The 20,044-nt window shown below is 41.1% G+C and overlaps 1 long non-coding RNA gene across 1 annotated transcript; it reads right to left on the reverse strand.

Moving 5' to 3' along the window:
• Positions 1-211: 211 nt before the first annotated feature.
• LOC135320825 (uncharacterized) lies at positions 212-10,039 on the reverse strand. Its single transcript, XR_010380166.1, has 3 exons — positions 9,772-10,039; positions 7,063-7,287; positions 212-391 (listed from the first exon to the last, which is right to left on the reverse strand). It is a non-coding gene; the product is annotated as an uncharacterized LOC135320825 (long non-coding RNA).
• Between the last annotated feature and the right edge of the window lie 10,005 nt (positions 10,040-20,044).

The raw sequence follows: 20,044 nt of genomic DNA on the forward strand, positions 1-20,044 counted from the left end.
ACAGGTCTCAAAGATTGTAAGAGCAAAGTTGTTTTGCCATCCCCCAAAAATTCCTGAAAGAACCAAAAATTCTGAATTTTGAAAGTAAAAGGCTATCATATATAGAAATAAAATAAATGATCCTCTTCATCAGTGTTTCAAGATCTGACTCCAGATATTTTAGCAGGCCATACTGAATCCTAGCACAGAAAAATCAGATGGACTAGTGGTGGTAAGTTCCAGGAAAACGGCAGTAATTCCTCCACTTGTGTAAAGACATACACTCACCTGCCGAAGGTGAATGTAGAACGCATTCTGGAGAAATTTGGAAGCTTCCAGGGTCCGCTTCTGAATGGCAAGGACACGGACAGCTTGGGAGCATGCTTCTAACTCAGTCACCGGCATTCTCACACTGCAGGGGGAAAAGGAGGCCCTCAGTCGAGAGCAGAGATATTCCTGTCGTGTCTCCCAGGCCGTGCCTCGGGGACTCTGTGCCCTGCAGCAGCCCGGCCCCAGGCGAGGACACGCAGCGTGACCCACCCAAGCAGGAGGGGCACTGTGCTTGAGAAATCCCATCCCCGATGGGGGCAAGAGGTGCTGGTGAGGTTGAGTGAACCTATAAATGCCCACAGAAATATGCCTGCATTCATTCAAGTGATACAAGCAACAGTAGCAAGCTATTTAACAAAATTTCAATTTTCAGTGGAAATTTTGCCATTCCTTTCCACTTGTCCCCTGCACTCTGAGACAGGCTTAGGCTCTCTCACACCTGCAACTCTGAAGCAATATTTGTGAAGTCATTTTACTTTGCTGCAAGTGTCCTCGCTCCCCGTGTCACTGTGTCTGTCCTCTCTTAACACAGTCGGATATCTTCCTGGATCTCCACCTGAGTTCCTTTCTCCTCCTCCTCAGATCCTGAGATAAAGGACAAGTGAAGACACATGACCAGAAAAGGCACTGTGGACTTGACCGAAATCCACAGTGACCCCCTAGGTGAGTGCTGCCCACCCCTTACCTTCGATTCTCAAGGTTCTGCCCAGGGTGACATCCAGCCCAGAGAGGTGGCCCTATTAAAAGCTATGTGGCTTGGGCACGGGGACAGGTGCAGGAGCTGGTTCCGGGGCCAGGCCCCTCACCACGTCTGCTCCCCTCTCCCCCGAAGCCCCGCTGCCAAGCACTCAGGCTCCGTGATCTGATGTCCTTCTCTTCTACTCTACTCCAAACCCTTTTCCTTTTCCTTTTTTCCCTAATTATCCCCAGCTGGAGTGATTTTTCAATCGCAGTATCTAAAAAATTTCCTGTAGCCGAAAATGAGGTCTCCAGATATCAATGCCCATATGCTGGCTCCTGAAGAGAGCCGCTGGCTAGGGGGACCCTCACCAACACTCACGGGGCATCAGACATGTTCCAGGGTCGGCCACCCCCAACAAGAGTTTGCTGTGTCCCCTATGCCCGCACAGCATCCCTGCTCACAAAAATATAGTTGGCCCACTTATCGGTTATTAAGAAGCAAAAATACAAAATTGCTCATGTTTCTTACTAAAATTATCTATGAAGCGGAAAAGGGAATTGTAATAGAAAAGAACAATTTTGACCCCATGTTAGGTCTGTTCCTTTGGCTTTAACCCTGTGCCCTGTTTTCTAGGCTCAGACTTGCTATCTCTGCACCATTTGTAAAAGAAAGTTGCCTTTAGACTGAAATATCCAGGACAGCCTCTTCTCCTGGCCGTGATCTTGAAGGATGCTAACTAATCTGCACTTACGTAGAGATGGCAAGTTGCAAAATAGAGAATAACTTTGTTTTATTTTTGGAGGTTTTACAGGGGCAACATGATTTGATCCACATGGACAGCTGCAAGAACAGCGGATTCAAAGGACAAGCAATTCATACAACAAGAAGTTTCCAACAACCAACTGCAGCCCCGCCCCTTTTTAGTATAAAAGGAGACTCAATTCTGACTTGGGGAAGATGGTTCTCCAGGACACCAGTCTGCCATCTTCTGGGTCTGCTAGCTTTGCAAATAAAGTCACTATTCCTTGCTCCAACACCTCATCTCCCAGTTTATTGGCCTGTCATTTGGTGAGCAGAATGAGTTTGGACTCGGTAACAAAATGACTGCATTGGAGGTAGTATGTCTCCACTGTTTCCTCGTTTCCAATATGTAACATGCACATTATTTATGATCTAGTGCAAATAATTCATCAAAGACAACCACAAAAAGAAACTATACTCACCCAACTATCAACACTGAAGTCAAAACCTGTCAATTTTATATGCTGTTTAAGAACACAACTGAAAAACCTAACATAGGGAGTCGATTCCACGGAAATAAAATTATTTCTACTCCATCAAAACTTTTTCTTTTCTTTTCTATTTTATTTTGTTTTGCTTATTGAAAAGAAAATAAAATTCAAATCATTTTATTTCACGTACTTTTGTTATAGCTACATACTTTAAATACTACAAAAAGACTTAAATTGCAATAAAAAATTGTTCATATATTAGTATAAAGATATATACACAATCAATGGGGATTAGGAAAGGAATGGACATTTACTAAAAATCCACTGCAATCCAGTCCTTTACAAGCATATCATGGAATATAAGCTCTATTATCCAGGGAGCCTCACCCACATTCTCACTACTGAGTCCCTTAGTAATCAACCACTAAGTCACCAGCATAGAACCATGTGATCAGTATTTTAGGAATAAATGAGGGAATTAGCTCATTCAATTCTAAAACAAAAACCCTAAAATAAATACTGAACTTATTTACAGATAAAGAAAATTTGTCCCCAAAAAAGTAAAGTTTCTTCCTCAAGGTCACAAAGCTAATAACTGGTAAAGGTAAGATTTGAACTAATCTGCCTGATTCTAAAAACTAAGGTGGAAATCCCATTCGACTGGGGAGTGTCCAGCTGCACAGCCTATCACCCTATCTTTGTTCAGAGCTGGCCTTAGACAGCCTGAGACAGCACCCCATTCCTGTGGAACTTGAGGGCAAATGATAACTAAGGATTTTATATCCAGCAGTTTCTTAGGTCTCATGTATATAAAGTGTCAGCAGGTCAGCAGAAAATCTCTGGGAACCATGAGTGGGTCCAGACCGTTTTGCTGATAAGAAACTCAATCTATCAGGATAGAGTGACCTTCCCATGAGAGGCCACATGGACATAAACTAAAGGCAGCTGAACACTGGAAACTAGCAAGACCCCGGAACTCAAGCAAGGATCCCTGCCATCCCCCACCCAGTTGCCTCTTCATCCGCGTGGACATGAAGACAGAAGACCCGGGTTCTTGTCCAAGTTACACTATCATGGATTCTCACCCATAAAAAGGTACGACTCTATGCTGTCGTAAGTCCTTTCCAACTCAAATATGATGACACCAATATCTCAGCAGAATATCTGTCCCCACTTCCCCTCTTCTAATAGGAGACTATTTCTGTGGACACAAAGCAGAAATCCAATTTAAAAAACCATGCAAGAAGCCAGGCGAATTTCTGCTTAAGAGACTTTGCTCTCACGCTCAGTGAATGAAAACTCAGAAAAAGTGGTCCTTCTCCCTCAGCAAATGGGAGGTAGCCTGATATTGTGTGTGTGTGTGTGTGTGTGTGTGTGTGTGTGTGTGTGTGTGTAAATCAAATATAATCATGTCTGGGACGTGTACAGATTATTTTTAATTTCACTGTAATTTCATGGGGATGAGCCAACATTTAAAGTAATTTGAATGAAGTGTTCTGAGACAGACTCAGTCTCTTTTGGTGGAGGAGGTGAAAGGGGAGAGTAAAGGAGGAAAGAGGTAAATGAAGCAAAGAAGTAAGAATACTGCTAGGGAAAGGCAAGACGTTAATTTTGTTCCTCATTGCATCACATACAAATTAGGGACTGGATTTCCCCCGATGACTTATCGAGCACTGAGTTGCAGAAGAACAGGCGACAGCCCATTTCTCACTGAGATTGTGACTGTACGTGGCATCTTATAGACACAAATCATTTACCCTGAGCAAACACTCTAGCAGCAGGCTGTAATTCTCCTGTTTTGAGAGACAAGAAAACAGGAGTTCAAAGCGGGTAGATAACTTGACAAAAGCCAGAGGACCAGTAAACAAGAGAGGATGAATTCAAACTCAGATCTGAATGCAGAGTCTCATCTTCCCACTCCCAGGGCTGGAAAATCCTTAACACACAGGCTCCCCAGCTCCCCTGCAGTGTTCCTGGCGCCAAGCATTTCCCATGGAAATGGTCTCCAGTTCTCACAGACACAGTGCTCTGTGCAGCCAATGACCTTGATCAGACCTTGATCATCTACCTGCCACGCCCACCAGGCTTCACCATACAGGCAGGAAAGCTGGCTTTCAAGTGCAGACAAAGCCACCCTTGGTCTAACCTGGGCTCTTCTGCAGCTTCTCCAGCCTAAAGGCAGCCATGAAAGTGCTCACAGTTTGTACGTGAGCCACACTACCTCTCTCCATCTGTGTCCCCACCTATACTACTTAGCTATGAACATTTTGAGAATCTTGGAAACAAATTTTTAAAAACAGAAAAGAAAGGATTCTGGAACAAGTACTTAATACTTACAATTTTAAATGACAAGTTACAAAGTGAGTATTGACAAACCGAATCTTCCTTTCTAAATGTCAGTTTGAAGCATTTAAAAATATAATAGCAAAAAATTCTCACTTACAAAATTAACAAAAAGATAAACAATAATCTGGAATAAATTCAAAAATAATGCCCATATTCTAAATGGAGAAACTTCAGGACTGTACTGAGGGTTAAAGTAAGAGGTTTGAATGTAAAGACATAAACATATTGCATGGAGAAAAGCAGTTTTGTAAAGATGTAAGTTCTCCTAAGAATAATTCAAAACTTACTAAAAAATCCCATGAAAATTCCAATCTGATTTTTTTTTAACTTGAACAAAATATTTTGGAATTCTTCAGGAATAATAAAGTCATAATACTTGACAAGAAAATTTGGGATGGAAGAAAAGAATCAAAAAAAACAGACTGCCAGTTATTAAATAAATTTTTACAATATGTAAGATATGGTGCTGGAGTAAGGAAAGGAGATTGACAGAAGGGAACCATGAGCTCAAAAAGAGACTCTAGTGTATGTAAGTATTTTGTACAGGTGGGATTTCAAATCAAAGAGAAAATTATGAATTCGATAATTGTCCTGGGACAGAGAATCACCTGGAAAGAATAAATTCCATTCCTGTCATAATGACCACAAGATAAATTGCAGATAGTGATGTAAATATTAAAAAGTACTAGTAACAGCAAATACAACTCTTTGCTCTTATTAACTCAACTTCTCCTCACTATAACATGTACTATTATAATCTCCATCTTAGAGATTATAAAAACCTACAGAAGAGATTTATTCCATTATAAGAGAGTATTTCTAAGAATAATGTCAAAGATAAAACCCATAAGGAAGACATTTACTATCCTAAGAATAGTTTGAGCCACAACAAAATTCAGAAAACTTCCTGAACAAAATGAAAGGAAAGAAATGACAAGAAAAAGCTCTGTGATACATGTTGATGAATTCACGAAGTTAATTTTCATAACATACAAAAAGCTGTCACAAAGCAAAAAGAAGCTCCCTCACTTAAATGTGGGCAAGGGACAAAAGGAATCATTCATTTTAAAAAAGTCAAATGGCTAATGAGTGAAAAATGCTCAAAACTTCACTGGTCATCAAATGCAAACAAAAACAATGAAAAAGCACTTTTGCTTATCATATTGGCAAATATTTTTAAGATATTCTAGCTAGTGTCCATCTGTGGGAGAACAAATCATGAGCGACTTTTTCAGAGGATGACATATCAATGGATTTGTAAGCTCTGAAAAACGTACATACACACTGACTCAACTCCACTTCTAGGAATCGTTTCCTTTAGGAAAAAAAAATCAGTCCAAAAAGATGTACCCATCAGGGCATTTACACAGCACTGTTTACAAAGGTGGGAAGAAACACTGAAGTGAAATCATATCCAGCGATAGAGAATTGGTTACATATGTAATTGTGCATTTTTTCATTCCCCAATGGAGAAGGAATTTCTAGTCACTTGAAAGGAGTCTGTGATGAATATAAATGTCACATCCAGGGACTAAATTTCCAGAAGCCTTAACTAAAGGAATACACATACAAGATCACAGGAATGTCTGTACAAGAAGGATGCAACTCAAACATTCTTTCTGACAGTGGAAAATGGAGAAAACTTAACTGTCCACCATCAAGACAATGATGCGGTAAATCAAGGCGAGCTGCGGGCCCTGAGGGAGCCGGCGTTTCACCGAGGTCCAGGGCCTTGTCCACAGCAATCTCCCACCAAATGTGTCCGTGGACAAGAGACGACACCCGCACATCAGGAGACCCCTCCAATCTATCTGAAAGGGCCGGGTGAGTCTGGAGTGGGAGGACGTCCATGATATACCCCTGAGTGAATAAAGCGAGCTGCAGAAAAACATATAGTATGGTCTCATTTTTAAATAAAGCATATATACACACACCTATACATTGATTTCTCATATGTTTATATATATGTATCTCATAGGCCTAAAGGTCATGAAATATATATACCAAATTTTCAACAGCTTTTACTCTCAGGAAATAATGGGAAGGGAGTTAGGGGCCTTCCTGTACCACCACAGTTCTCTTTTCAGTATTTCAGTTAAGTATACTTGGAATTTAAAAGTTTATTTAAGTCCGAAGTAAAATGGACGATGCCTCCATAAGACAGAATGCTACACTGGTCTTTAAAAATCATGCCAGGGGAGATAGAATATTGTAGAAAAACATGTAATAAGCCAAATGGAAAATGGAGGTCTCCGAACAGTAAAAAGGGACAGAGTGCTCACTGGTTTTTATGACAGAGATGATACACACTGACGAAAAAACAGAAAATAAATGTTAAATTGTTAATTATTATCTCTGAGTAGCGGGACCAGGATAGACTCTTTTGTCCCTTTTTTCAAACATATTATATTAAATGAACATTTTTTTTCATCTGAAAAAAGCATTTTTAGACGTGTAGTACCACGCAGTGGGGAATAATACATGAATACTTACAGAAACAAGTAACTAGGAGACACCGCAGCAGCGCCACACAATGTAAAACGGGCAATCCTGATTGACACCGCTCAGTTACATAAGGATCCACAAAGTGAGAGCACCTGCTCTAACAGGGCGTGGCCCCCTTCTATTTGTCAGTTGTGTCTTCAGGGCTGAGGCAGTTCTGAGCACGGCCAGTGTCAGTTCCGGTGTCTGGATGGATGCTACTGGAGGTGAGGGCACCTGCAAGCAGAAAGGAATAACAGAAAACATCCTCTGCCTTTTCTGTCTTGTTTCTTTGTTACTTTAAAAGAGAGGCATAAATAAGATAAACTGTGTATCTCCCCTACTGAAATTTCAGTAATGAAACCGTTTTTAAAGGCTTCAGAGCTTATATTCTGTCTGTAACTGTCTTTTCAACAAAGCATCATATTTATTAAATGTTAATTGACTCAGTTAATTAACTCCCTGTTGAAACATTCAAGTAAAGAACATGAAAGGCCTTACGTAAAAGAACCACACCTGCAGTGACTAGCTCAGCTGTCTTGACGGCAATGCAGTCAGCCCCCACCATCCCGTGGCCCTGAGCTCCTGATGCTTGTAAGAGAGCACGCTGCCGCCTCAGATGGAGAGATACTGTGAAAGCATTTTTTGAACTCTACAGTACTGACAAAACATAACTGACAAATCCCAGGCTCCTTTGAAGCTGTCATTTTTGGTTTCTGGCCAACCACAGTCAATGAGCAGAACCACCCCATTCCTGAGTCATGGGACTCACGTGGGAAGAAATTTTGTAGAAATTTCCAGGCACAGAATGTAACCAACTATATGTAGAACTCTGACAAAAGAAAAGATGAAATACTCTGATGTTGAAGACACTCAAAATATTCTCCTAAGCCTTAGTAGCTGGAAAGGCTGGGCTTCTACTCAGCCACTTATTTATTTCACAGCCAGTGAGCATCTCCCACAAACCCTGTTTCCCTGTGTCTGCTGGGAGCCCCAGGCACACTCTTGCTGTCGATCTTATAAGTCACAGGGCAGACGCATGTCTCTCATGCCTGCCACCCTCACACAGGCTCACCTCCTAGCCTCACTGTCTGAACTTGGCCCCATTTTCTCACCTGTTTATTTGGTATCTGTTCTTCTGTAAGCTGCCTGAAATGCTTTTTGGAACAAGTCAGAAGAATGAGTGGGTAGAGAAATGGACAGTTGGACAGGTGAGAGGTGGGCAGACAGACAGAGAGACTCCAAGAAAAAGGGAACAAAGAAAATTCCCTATGCAGAACCCTCTTCTAGTCAGGGAAGAAAACCGCCACGGAGACGTGTGAAGAGGCAGGTGGCTTAGGGCTGTTTCCTGGATTCCATGAAAAGTCCCACCGAGAGAGAGGGTAGAACTATAAATAATAAAAGAAAAAAGCATGCATGCTTGAAAAATATATCTACAATATGTACTTTCTAAAGAATAGATTCAAATCAGCAGGGCCCAATTACACAATCTTTGGGTATTTACAGAACTGAGAATCCCATCTCCAAACCACAAGGCATCCATTCGGAGCACTGAGAGTCTACACGGGGCTGTTAAAAGCCTTCACCACAAAAGCTATGCTCTCCTGCACTTACGAGGAACGAGCAGCTGTGCTCGGGCTGCCCACGTGCATCATTTGCACCCTACAGCACCTCTACGGGGGAGGGACGCCTAGAGAGCCCCATCACTGCGGGACAGAAAACATGCCCGGGAGAGGCTAAGCCGACCTACCAGTTCTCCATCTCACAGGACTGGTCACTCCAGAGCAGGACTCGAACTCGGACCCACGTTTGTAATCACGGTACTACCGTGCTTTGTGTGCTTTTTGTGTGTATAATACATTTGTTTCTGGCATGAAAGTATATTTAATAAATGATCGGTTGTCCTGTCTATCTCATTTGCTCACAATCAATCTTTATAGTGTTGAATTGTACTCTTTTTCCGTGGAGAAAGGAACGGAACGAGCGGGTGTTAGAATGAGGTGGGGCTCCATTCTTTATCTGTTACCTCATCTCATCCAAGTCCCCAACCAGGGAGAAGGAGCAAATGTTTTCTTCATCTTTTAAAGAGAGGGCTCCACTGATGGTGACTTAACTCCAAAACCAAGTCTGGGGAAAGGGCATATTCAGCAACCAGAGCATTATCACGTGTAGGAAGGCAAAAACAGCTCACGGGAGGGCTCAGGGGGTCACCCTGATTTAATTTCAATCGATAAAACAATAATGCACTCTAAAAATACTAGCATGCAATGGATTGGCTCTTTCTTGACATCTAGCATGCTTCCACAGCCCACATGTAAAATTATCGTGAACCAGTGAAAGGAAGTGTCTACAGACAAGAAAAATCAATGCCACAGGTAAACTGAAACCCAGGCTGGAGGAAAGGAAGAGAAAGGGCATAGTAAAGAAGTGGGGAAAAGCTGGGGAAATAAATCATCACACGGACTCTCAAGCATCATCCAACAAGCATATAATCATTCGAGAGAGAGAGTTACTGAGGTCCTATTCTGTGCAAGATTGTAGAGCGGGTGAACAAAGAGTGCAGCGACCATGGTGGCAGGAAGTGGCGGGGCTCAAATACACTTCTGATCCCGGTACCTGGCACACTTGTCTTCAGTATAAAGGCAAAAAAAAAAAAAAAAGTAAAATAACTCTGTAAACTCAAAGGATTGTTAAAAAAAAAATTAAACAAAACCTAAATACCTGGACAGACAAACCACGCACATTGCTGGATCAGAAGACAGTGCTCTTGGAATGGCAGTGCTCCCCAGAACGATCCGTATATTCAACGTGGTCTCGATCACAATCCCTGCGGGCTCCTCTGCAGAAACTGACTAGCTGCTGCTACAATTCATATGGGAATTCGAGGGTCTCAGTAACCAAAACGTACTTGAAAAAGAAGAACAATGTGAGAGGACTTGTAATTCTGAATTTCAAACCTTACAACTGTATGTCTAGGTGAGATTAGAGGCCATTGTGAAGTTATTACTGTGTTTATCCGTATTTTCTAAATTCTCTACAATGAATATAACTGATACAATAAGAAAAATAAAAAGTAAGGTATCTTTAAAACATGCACACCGATTCATTCATTGGGAAAAAAATATTTTAACTATAAAGAGGTAACCAAATATCTAGTGAAAAAGGACTACTTAAAAACAAGTGTGTATTTACATTTTTCATAAATTGAAAACTGAAAAGCACAAACACATCAAGTTTCTAGGGAGACCGATGCAACATATTAATAGTTATTTTCAAAAATTCTAATTGAACAATGAAAACTCAAGAAAGGGAAAATCGCGATTGACAGCCAACTGCAAACACATGGAGAGCAAAGGCCTAGAAATCACAGTTCCTTTAACTCTGATACTAACTCAATAGAAGAGGAAATTCCTCCCTGTGTGGACAGTGGAATCCCAAGCGTAAGACAGGATACACAGTACAAACAGCACTAGAATCTGGGGTGATTTTCTTACAAGAATTCTAAAGTTACAACATTGCTGAAAAACTATAAAAACACTGAAAGACAGATTAAAACACACAGTCATATATATTATATAGAAACATATGAAGTCTGCTCCCATGTTGCATAGAAATACAAACATATTTGTTCATTTATGGGCACTGAATATTTTATCCCAGGTAGAATATTTCAACTAAAACAAATAATCAATAATACACACCTCTTGTCAAATCTACTTGATAAGGTACTCTGCTATGTAACCATAATGTGTCTAAGATAGATCTAAAATTAGTGAAAAAGATCTTTGTATGGTTTCTTGAACTCTTCTCAAAATTCCAAGCTTAATTTTAAAATAGATCTGAGCAGTATTTCTATATTAACTTTTCCCTCGTGGAATGAACAGCACAGTCTGTTGTCAAAATTCTGTCCTTACAATGATTCACGAGCACTGTATCCTAACAAAACTGCTGGACAGCAAGGCACTATCCAGACACTGTGACCAAACAAATGAAACACAAAGAAGACAGTGACCCTATTCTGGAGGGCTTACCGTCTGTGTCAACTCTGGGGTTTTTATTTGATTGGTTTCATTGGGTAGCAAAATAAAATCAATCAAGTACTTTCTTCTTTAAGCATTCTGTAAGTCATGACTCTGTTGTTAGTGTCATGAGAAGGAGAGACTAAAGCAAGACTTCATTAGGTCAATTAGCAACAGCCATCACAGGGGAGTGAGTAATAAAGAAGTTAACTGATAGCAATGCTTCTGCCTACATGAGACCTAAAATAAACCTACACTGATCTCTTTAAGGAAAATGAGGAGATGAGGGCCCAATGAGAAAAACAAAAACTAACAAGAAATCAAAAAAGTAAAGACTTTTTCATTAACGATTCCAGGAAGGAGTGGAGCATGGTGGTGAAGAGCACAGATGCTGGGGACAAACATGAGGGTCTGAACTCCCACAGCACTGGGTAGCTTTGACACTGATAAGTCAGTGAAATTTTCTGCATCCCAGTCTCCTATCCATAGACTGGGGACAACAAAAGCACCCGTCTCCTAGAACGGTCCTAATAATTAAGTTATTTTATATATAAAAGTTTAAATAAAATACCTCAGATATTATATATTACCCCAAAAGCACAAGGAAAAAGAAAACAGAGATAAATTGGAGTTCATCAAATTTTAAAACTTTGCTTCAAAGGACACCATCCAGAAAGTGAAAAAACAACACACAGCAGAAAATTTTTTCAAATCATTTATCTGATAAGGAATTTGTATCTACCAAAATAAAAAACAAAAACCAAAACAAAAAGAACCTCCTACAACTCAACAATAAAAAGGCAACTCAATTAAAAAATGAATAGAGGATCTGAAAAATATTTTTCAAGGAAAATATACAAATGACCAATAAGCACAACGAAACGATGTTCAATATCATTAGCTGTAAGGGAAATCAAGCCAAACCACTAGGAGAAACCGCTTCACACTCACTACAGTAGGTTATAATCAAAAAAAGAGTAACAAGCACTAATGAGGACACAGAAGATGCAGGGGTCGCAGCCGTTGCTGGTGAGGATTTAACACAGCCTGGCCACTTTGGAAAAACGCCTGGCAGGTCCTTAGAGAGTTGAACATTTGGTTTCTGAATAACCAGGCAATTTTGCTTCCTGGGCACACACGTAAGAGAACTGAAAACAAATGTTCACATAAAAACTCCTACAGGAATATTCACGGTGCCATTACTCATCACAGCCAAACAGCAGAAACAACACAAATGTCTATCACGTGATGAATGGGTAAACAGAGGGGCCCAGCCATACAGAGGAATATTATTCAGCAATAGCAAAGCATAGAGTACTGACCCAGGCCACAAAGTGGACAAACATTGAAAACGTTACTCAGTGTGAAAGAAGTCAGTCACAATAGATGCTTCCACTTACATGAAGTAACTCGATTTACATGAAATTTCCAGCAGAGGCAAACCCACAGAGAGAGAAAAGTGGCTCCCTGGGGCTGTGGGAGGATGGGGAAGATGGGGATGTCTGCTTATGCGTAAGGAGCTTCCTGTTGGGGGGATGAAAATGTTCTAAGATTGAATGGGATGCACAATTCTGGGCATAGAGTAAAAACCACTGTACATTTTAATGGGTGAATTGTTATTAAAACTGTTAAGAACGAAAGCACCTCGGGCCAGTACCTTCCCATAGTAAATGCAAATTGCTAAATTTTATTACAGGAAGAAGAAACTGCCCTCAGCATGAAAGCAGGAGTTCAGCAAATGTGAGTTAACCGAAATTGGACAAGAGCATTTCACTTGAAACAGTTGCTGAGTGTACACAAAATATTAAGACATGACAAGGAAAATCAGTTTGACATCACGAAGAAGCATTCTGCTTCAAATGCAGATCAAGGATTCGGCAAGCCCAGCTGCTAGAAATGACCAGAGAAGAAACCTGGTTCTTTAAACAAGCACCAGAGCCAACAAGGAAATAGTGGTGAGGAAAGCAGGCGGCCGAAAATCTGGAACAGTTTGTTACAAATAATTTCTCCACCGAAAATTCAAAAATAAAATGAAAGTGATGTAATACTGTGTTGACCTCACGTGAATGGGCTTCCTCCGGTTCTCGACAGTTTTGTAACCCCGAATGAGAGACTCAGGAAAATCAGAATGGCTCTTGGGAGTCCCCAAATGACTGCCCACCAGCACGCTGACCACCATCACATCTGCCAGGGTGGAATTGCAGAGAAGAGACCAACTCCTGAAAGGCACAGGAAATATTGACAAGGGAAGAAAAGGCTGCAGTCAGTCCTGGGACAGAGGCCCTGAGAGCAGAGGCCAGAAGGCTGCAGGTGATCTGGAGTGGCCCTGGGGCAGGAAGGGACCACGGGGGAGCAGATCTCAATTCTCTTCTCTCTCTCCCTCGGGTAGGAGAGATAAAGTCTGCATCCTTCTCACCTGGAACTGTGGGTTCTGGCTGGCAGAAGTCTTACCGACATGGAATGAATGACTCAAGACTGTGGAAAAAGGAAAGAAAGCGAGAGGGAGTAGGGAGCCAACTCCAAGAGCCTCTCAAATGCTCCCATATTTATTGTGTATAATCAAAGAAAATAGTCTTTAACAGTTGTGTGATAGTAAACAGGAACTTGGGGAAAGACAGGATGAGACAGAGCTTGTAGAATCCACAATGAGTAAAAAGGCTTAGTTTACCTTTAGGGGAGTCATGGGGAGAGGGGAACAAGATAAATTCTTTAGATATTCATTACAAAGCAGACCACCTGTCCAGCCAGGTCCGTGTTTTGGGGATAATAGACTATCTAACAGCACGCACGCCCAGCATTTATAGCTGAGGGCCTGGGTCATTGCTGTGCAATGAACAGAGTGCTATCTAAAACCTCAAATATGCAAGCAAGACATTGTCTCTGCTTTTTATGGCAAGGAGACAGGAGTGAGGATGCACAGGTGCTTGCTTGAAAGCAGTTACTAAGCACACTTTTTCTTCTTAAGGTTGACATGCGTCTGGTGTCTGTTAAATTTGTTAACCCAATCATGGGCTATCACATGGAACCATTATGGAGGACACCCTAGGATGACAAATCCTGGCTCTGGGTCTTTTCCTGCCAGCTTCGGCCATTCCAGCAGGGTCTAGACACATCCCTGAATAACGATCCCACAGAACCACCCAGACTCTTAACTCCTGGTGCTTGGAACTTAATTTTAGCTCTACACAACTTAACATAGAAAAGTTTCAGAAATAATAGATATTATATTCTTTTTATATCTCATCATAGAACTGATTTTTCTGATTGCTCTAAGCTGCTTCTACTTGGTAAAGCACCTAATTCTGCAGGTGAATTCAGTACTTTCCATTGCGCATAACTAGACAGTCTGGGCCCTCTGACTTCTATTGGTCAAATAAATACCGATACACCTAATTGATTTCATTGTTCATCAATTTCAGCCTGGAGGTGAGGGAGTGTCACTCTGTTCCTCAGCCCACCCTCTACTCTATTCTCTTCAGCAACTCAGGCCTCCTGAATACAAAACGTAGCATCTGTTTCCCTTCACCTACACTTTCCACAAACGCAACAGGGAACATCAGCCTAGAGAATGAATTCAACACAAATGTTAAAACAAAAATCTACAAACCTGAAGCAACTCCATCTCCGAATCATGATACACAATGACATGAAAGTAAGGGTGTCAGGTACAAAGCACGCGTGAGCCTGACCACCTCATTTCTATTCTTCAAAGGAAGGAAGGTTTTCATGTTTTTTATTATCATTCTTTGTCATTGTTTCTGATTAAGCCAAAAAATAGTTTATGAAATAATTAAGCACTGCAATAACAGATTTTCGCTGTATCAATTACAGAAGGCTTTCAGAGGGGATAGGAAAACCCACCTATGTAAAAAATGCAAAATTTCTTCCCCTGTTAAGAACACGTATACAAAATGCAACAGAGAATTCAAATTCATGTGGAGAGGAGCAAAAGCCACAGAATCAAACAAAGTCATTACTATGAGTCAATTCAAAATTCACTGGACAAACATGCTCAATGCATTCAAAGAATTTTAAAGGCACACTGCAAACCATTCACTTAATGATCTACAGGCTAGAGGAAGAATTTCCCTCTTTAACAGACAACAGAAATCAATAGGTTGCCCCACCAAACGAGGACCAAACAACAATCAGGTTTTTAACAGTTCTGATAAATCAGCATGTTCTAAACATCAAAATCCAGAAATTTTAAACATTCATTCACACCACAATGAAACAAGCACTTAAAAAAAAAAAAAAAAAACAATAACCCGAAGAAACTAAGCACAATTATCATGTACCTGGATCAATGGGAACTTCTTGTAATGCTGGAAGAAAGAACAGGCTATAGCCTTTTACTTAAAAAATAAAACTACATTTAAAGGTAACTGCTAAAACACATTTCATCATTCATGTTGCCTTGAAAAATCTGAGGCACTCGTATCTGATCAGAAAGGCAATTCTGAGTAATAGTATATTACAATTCAGTGCCAGTTTGTTTTAGTAGAAAAAAGAAAAACTACTGTTTCTCATCCTGCACAAAGAGTAAAGAACCTTCCTGCCTCTATCTCCTCCTATTTTCTAAGCTCATTCTCCCCAACACTTCTGAAACAAGTATGAGAACCTTTTATTCCCACCAATATGCCAAATGACAAAAGAGTATCAATTTATTGGTATAAATATATGCCTACAACTTGAACTGGAAGAGAAAGGTATCAGAAGGCTATATGGAACTTATTTCTACCTTCCTGAAATCACACACACACACACACACACACACACACACACACATTCACAGAGACACAGACATGTACACACTGAATTACTGGGCAATTCACAAGCTGAGGACTTCCAATTTATAGAAGATAACTTTGTAGTTAGTTTAAAATACAAAACTGTCAGCTTTTGAAAGCCTTCATCATCTGCTAAATCATCCAAATATCAACGAGACCCAATTAGCCTTCTCTGTAGAATATAATTTCCCATGATGGCAAAACAGACCCTAAGTAGTGGATCCAAGACTCGTGTTTATCACTACCTATGATCGTTTTTAAACACGTAAACAGATTCAGAAAGTATGTCCCAACAACATTTATTCTTATTGAAATAGCATATGTATTCAATTGTCTATACAGAAAATTGGTCCCATGATGGTGTTTAAGAGCTATTTTGTGTATTGAAATATTTATTTTTAAGTTCAGACAAGGAGGGTCTGTATTACTCAGTTGTAGAACACCTGCTTAGCATGCACAATGTGCTGGCTTCAGTCCCCAGTACCTTCATAAAAAAAAATAAAAATAAGTGCATATTTAAAAATAAGAATAAAGTTATAAAAAGAGTAAATGCAGACTAAAAACCACTGCAATCTAGGAGCCATAATTTTAATAAAAAACAAGAGTTTCTATCAAATATTCACTATATGACTATCACGGGGACAACCACAAATCGCCCCTGACAACCATCACGTGTGATTCTCAGCAACCCTACTAAGTAGACAGCGAAGAGAAACCCAGCATTGCGGATGAAGAAACGGAGCTCGGAGGAGCCGGGGACGCTGACCGTCCTGCTCCCTGTGACACCACGTCAGCCCAGGATGAGCGCTGACAGAGCTGCACTGAGGGGACACCCAGCTGTACGGAACCTTGGTGCACTGGGGAGTCCCAGAAAACACTCGAAACTGTTCAGTGAAGAACCAGCTCAAATATATTACATTGTGCCACATCCTTTAAACAGGGAACATGACTGAGACCTTTTTGATGCCTCCGTGTCCTTTCTGCCATTATCAATTATTTGCCCTCTCAGCATGCCCAGTCATGAATTGGACCCCATATGAAGTGCACTCAGATGGCAGAGCTTTTAAAGCTGTTTTATGAAGTTTGTAAGACTCTGTCTATGCCTCACACAGGCGGTCATCCATCACTTCTCACCGGTGTGGATGTACCACATGAAATCACACCTTTCTGCTTTTTAAAATCCCTCCATGTAATCCAGACTTTTCAACAGCAAAGAAGCAGCTCAACCAGAAACAGTGGATAGCTTTTCACCAAATGGACTCGAACAGCCCATCGGACTACCTGGAAGCCCTTTTTTTCTATTAAACCCACTTCCAAGGACTTCATCATTTTCTGATTGGTGGACTTGGCCTCTGACTGGCCTACTCTGAGAGCTCCCAGCCTCACATCCGGGGGTGGGAGAGGACCCTGCTGTTCGGGGAAATCAGTGTGGAAGGCGGAAATCTTCCACCCAGGTCCGCACGGGTAGAAGTGCCACAACATGCTCAGAAAATATACCGTCAGCAACCCTGGGCTCCCATGGACTGATGTCACATTAACCAAACTCATGAGAGACTGATGCAAAGAAACCAGAAATTGAATTTATTAATGTAACAGGAGATGTGAAACTACGAACCAGACTGAAATATCAGAGTTCAACTATGAGTACAGATTCTCCTCAACGGCCCAATCACGGGCAGGCAGTCACATGGCAACCATGGACAGAAGCAGAGCAGGAAGGGTTTCTAGATTAACTCAATGGACTAAATTTCTGTTATACGAACAGATCTGCTGCCCAGAAGACATTTAACGCCAATCACGGTGCACTGTCCTTTGACAGTGGCTGAGACACGACTGTGAGCACCTGTGTAACTCTCCTTTCCCTGTCCTTTCTGGGCTAAGTGATGCACAGAGGTACAGAGATCCAGGGATGCAGATACCTCTAAACACCCAAAGCCCATCCCTGGGAGCCTGGAAACCAGACAGCCAGGGTTTAAATACCAGCTCTGCCACTTACTAGCTCTGTGACCTTGGCCAACTTACTTACTCTCTCCGTGCCTCAATTTCCACATTGCAAACCTGGGATAACAATCAAATCTCCCTTACTCACTTGTTGTGAAGTTTTAAGGATTCATTTCTGTAAAACGCTCAGAAAAGAATATAGCACATTTTTGGTGCTCAACAAATGTGAATTTAATAAGAAAGTGATTTACAAGTCTCCCTACTAATCATCTTCTGTGTTTCATGGCTAGTCAGAGTCCCAAAGGAAATCCTTATTTCCCCTCTTATAAACTCTTGGGGAGCACCCTTCTCTTGCATCCCACCACCTGTTTAAACTGAGAGAAGGGATGCCTCCTCCACACTCCTCTGGTCCATGGAGAGTGCTTCCCCCTTCACACTCCTGACCCCTGGCCAACGGCTAGCACTCTTCACAATAACAGATTGAGGTGTGAGTCCGGAGAGACAAGCAGGGCATATGAAACCTTTCCTTTCCCTCCAGTGTTGGCCACCCTTGGGAAGCACCCAGGATGCTCAGCTCCATGGTAGGATGGGGCAGATCATCTTAAGGGAAGGCTCGCTGTGGCCCAGAGTTACCTGGGACTGCGTGAGTCTCTAATTCTGGGACACAGTATCATGACACGCATTTTCCCACAGCCCTGAATTTCATGGAGAACGTGGCTTCATCAGTAATAAAGGAGACATTTATCGCCTGTCTGTTCTTCTGTGTCATCTCTCAGTTGGCTGCTGGAGAAAACATGTGTATAAGTATTGGGTCCACTTAAGCCCCAATATATATGAAGTACCAAAAAATTCTGTGGCTTAACATTGGTTCAGGGCGACTGTGTAACGGTCCTGACTTTGCTGATGCTAAATTATGGGTATAGGAACTATGGAACCTCCTCAAATATCTTTCATCATAAAACCAGCTTTTCTTATTTTCCTGTTTCTTAGTAATTGCCAAAGACTCTAAAATGATGGCTTCATACAAAACAGGAGCTAAACTTTATGAGCCCTTTGACATTCCCACTGTGCTAAACAATTTACATAATTTCTAATTCTCACAATTCTGCAAAGCATATACGAGCATCCCCATCTCACAGACGAGGGAGAAACTCAGAACAAACTGACTCAGGCTCACGTGGCTCAGTGGCAGTGCGTGCACGCAAACCCAAGTCAAATCACTACACCCCTTCTCCTATGTACAAAATCACCTCCCACCAAATGACACACAGCGGCTGGGTCAATACTCAGGGAACTCAGTACACTTTTCAGCTTTAAGGTGCTCAAGAGGCCGCTTCTAGCTGCTTTATAAAATCCCGGCTCACTGGTTGCTAACACTGGAATAAAAGACCGATTTTGCCATTGTTTGCACAGCAAGTCTGAAATGTTCACAGCGAGATGACAGAATAAAACAAAGATATAAGCAGAATAATTTTTCCAGGTAGACAGACATAATGGACATTGTGCTATTCTGAAGCACTAAGCAAAGGAATCAAAGCAAAAAAATATTTGTTAAGCCTTCTTTTACAAACAGGAAAATTAAGACTGTATGAAGGTGCAACAGCGCCTCCTATGGCTAAAAAGACCTTCCAGGTTGCCGGGAAAGATGCAACACAAAAATTGCCTGTTGAATCAGAAACAAGAATCAGATAACTAAAAGCTTATGTAGCACTTACTGCAGTTTGCTTCGGGGAAGGGAGGGGTATTCAGTACTTAATCTGACATTGCTAATACTCTTGAATATAAACAAAAGACACAGGCTCATGGAAACTCATCTTAGAAGAGGAAAGAATCCAGTCCAGCCACTTCATTTTACAGGAGGGGAGACTGAGATCTGGGATCTGTCCTTCCGGCAATCAGCAGCAAAGCTCTCTCTCCTAGGCCTCATGTCATGCACTGTAGCAAAAACCAACAGATCTGTACTAGACCTCTATTCATAAAAGTCACGTCTGTATTTTTCCAACAGTAGGTAATCTAAGTATCTTGCAAAATACTTCTCAAAGAGCCAGGAAATCATACAAGTGTATTGAAATACAAAAACATTTATTTGCACATTAAAACAGCATGAGCTTTATTCTATTAAAAAAAGTGACATGTCAAATCAATGTTTTGATATTTTAAAACCTATTAAGCATGCAGAAAAATAAATCAAAATTTCTTTAATCACAAAAGAAAGAAGCTTATTCCCTTAAAATGATCAATGTG

The sequence above is a fragment of the Camelus dromedarius genome, unplaced genomic scaffold (genome assembly GCF_036321535.1).
Source record: "Camelus dromedarius isolate mCamDro1 unplaced genomic scaffold, mCamDro1.pat HAP1_SCAFFOLD_51, whole genome shotgun sequence".
Taxonomy (NCBI): Eukaryota; Metazoa; Chordata; class Mammalia; order Artiodactyla; family Camelidae; genus Camelus; species Camelus dromedarius.